Below are 3,069 nucleotides of genomic sequence, written 5' to 3'. Positions count from 1 at the left end.
TCTATGATGCTAGCTGTTTTTCAAAGATGTTCTTTCTATGGTTGAGGAACCGCCCTTCTTTTCCTAGATTATTGAGAATTTTTGTTTTTTAATCATGAGTGAGTGTTGGATATTGTCAAATAATTTTCTGCATCAATTGCAATGATCATGTGGCTTTTTTCCTTTATTAATATGGTGCATTACACTTTTTAATTGGCTTCTTTGACTTCTAATTGTTGCGTTATAAGTGTTTCCTTTAATGTATTCTGGATTCAAGTCCTTTATTAGATATGTTTTGCAAATATATTCTCCCAGTCTATGGCTTGCCTTGTCTTTCACTGTTAAGAGAATGAAAATTTATCAATTTTTTTCTTTCATAGATCATGCTTTTCCTGTTGTATCTAAAACCTCATCACCAAACTCAAGATCACACGGATTTTCTTCTAAAAGTTTTATAGTTTTTTTTGTTTTGCATTTAGGTCTATGATCTTTTTTTGTGGTAAGATATATATAACAAAACATTTTCCATTTTAACCATTTTACATGTACAATTTAGTGACATTAATTATGATAAGTCTATTTTTAGTTTCAAAAGAAACTACCAGACTATTTTCTAGAGTAACTGTACCATTTTACATTCCCACAGCAGTGTGTAATGATCAGTTTCTCCATATTCTCACCAGAATTTGGTGTTATCAGTATTTTTCATTTTAGCTATTCTGATAGGTGTGTGGTGATATCTCACTGTGATTTTAATTTAAATTTCTCTACTGGCTAATGATACTGAATATATGTTTATGTGTGTTTTTCCCTCTTTGTTGAAATATCTGTGCATGTCTTTTGCCATTTTCTAATTGAATTGTTTGTTTTTTAATTATTGAGTTTTGAGTGTTCCTTATATATTCTAAATATAAGACCTTTGTCAGATTTGTGTTTTAAAAATATTTTCTCTAGCCTGTAATTTGTCTTTTCATCCTTCTAACAGGGCCTTTTGTGGAGCAGAAGTTTTTAATTTTGATGAGATCCAATTTATCAATTTTTCCTGTTATAGATTACACTGTGACTGTTAATTCTAAGAACTCTTTGCCTAGTTCTAGGTCCTGAAGATTTTCTCCTATGCTTTTTTATAAAGGTTTTATAGTTTTATATGTTACATTTAAGTCCATGATTCATTTTGAATTAATTTTTGTATAAGGTGTGAGGTTTAGGTCAAGGTTCATTTTGTCCATGAATGTTCAATTGCTCTAGCCCCATTTAATTGAAAAGGCTATCTTTCCTCCTTCATTCAATTGCTTTTGCTACTTTGTCAAAAATTAATTTGGCATTAATTAATTTGTATGGATACATTTCTGAATTCTCTATTTTGTTCCATTGATCTATGTGTCTATCCCTTGGCCAGTACCACACTGACTACAGCTATATAGTTGGCCTTAACATAGGGAAGAGTGATTCCTCCTATTCTTCTTTTTCAACATTGTTTTAGCTATTCTAGGATTATCATCTTTCCATGTAAATTTTTAAATTTTTTAATTACTAGATTTTATGATTTAGAACAATTTTATATTCACAGAAAAATTGAACAGATTGGACAGAGAGTTCCCATATAACCCCCTCCATCTCACACAATTTCCCCTATTATTAACGTCTTGCATTTATGTGATACCCTTGCTTAAAATTAATGCACCAATACTGATATATTATTATTAACTAAAGTCCATAGTTTATATTAAGGTTCACTCTTTGTGTTGTACAGTTCCATGGGTTTTGACAAATGCATAATCTCAAATATCCACCCTGATGGTATCATACAGAATAGTTTCACTGCCCTAAAAATCCCCCATGATTCACCTATTCATCCTCTCCCCTACCAAACTCTGGCAAGTACTAATATTTTGCTGTTTCTATAGCTTTGCCTTTTCCAGAATGTCATATAGTTGGAATTATACATCATGTAGCTTTTTCAGGCTGACTTCTTCTTTCACTTAGCAATATGTATTTAAGGGTTCTCTGTGTTTTTTCGTGGCTGATGGTTCATTTCTTTTTTTATCACTGAATAATATTCCATTATATGGTTGTACCACAGTTTGTTTACTCATTCACCTACTGAAGGACATCTTGGTTGCCTCTAGTTTTTGGCAATTATAAATAAAGCTGCTATAAACTTTTGTGCAGGTTTTTGTGTGGATATTAGTTTTCAAATCAGGAGCACAATTGCTGAATTATGTTGTAACCTTATGTTTAACTTCTTCCAAAGTGACTGTACCAGTTTGCACTCCCACCAGCAATAAATGAGAGTTGCTTTACATCCTTGCTAGCATTTGGTATTGTCAATTGTTTTGGATTTTAGCCATTCTATAGGTGTGTAGTAGTATCTCATTGTTGTTTTAATTTGCAGTTTCCAATAACATACGATGTTAAGCATCTTTTCTTGTTCCTTTAGCCAGAAAGATGGAGTTTTCTCAGAGTTTTAGTCTCCTGCATTGTCTTACAGTTCTGCGTGATTGGGGTTGCCTTCCTGTCTTTGGTGTGATAAAAAGAGAAAGAAAAAAAATAATGGGTATTCCCTCATTATTTTCAGACAACAGGAGCTCCATTTCTCCTGTTGGCCTCAGAGAAGTGTCTTTTCAGGGTTTTAGGTACCCGTGTTGCTGGCACTGCCTACTCAGTGTAGCTACATGACCAGACTTGATCTTGGGGCAGTGCCAGAAGAGAAAAAAAGAGAATAAGACATTAAAAAGAAAAAAAAAAAAAAGCCAGGGATATCCATTACACTCTCTGGAATTCAGGTCCATTTTCCAGGTTATCTGGCTAGAAAGAGGTAGTTTCTCCCACCCTCTGGTCAAAGCTGGGAGACAAAGTTGAGAGAAAAATCCCACTATACTCATCCTCATTACTGGTCATTTTTCACATTTTGACTCAGTCCCCAATCCATCTATTGTTCACTTTTCACAGTCTTCAGGTAGTTGCTTTTTTGTATTCTGTTCTGAGGTTTCTGTGGTAATCAGTGGATTCCATCTTGGCTGACAACAGAATGTAGGCCAGAAATATCTTAATGTGGCTTCTATTGCCTACAATAGGGAAGAAAGGCAC

Source organism: Trichechus manatus, unplaced genomic scaffold, assembly GCF_000243295.1.
Source record: "Trichechus manatus latirostris isolate Lorelei unplaced genomic scaffold, TriManLat1.0 scaffold00046, whole genome shotgun sequence".
NCBI lineage: Eukaryota > Metazoa > Chordata > Mammalia > Sirenia > Trichechidae > Trichechus > Trichechus manatus.
This window is presented reverse-complemented; position numbering follows the sequence as displayed.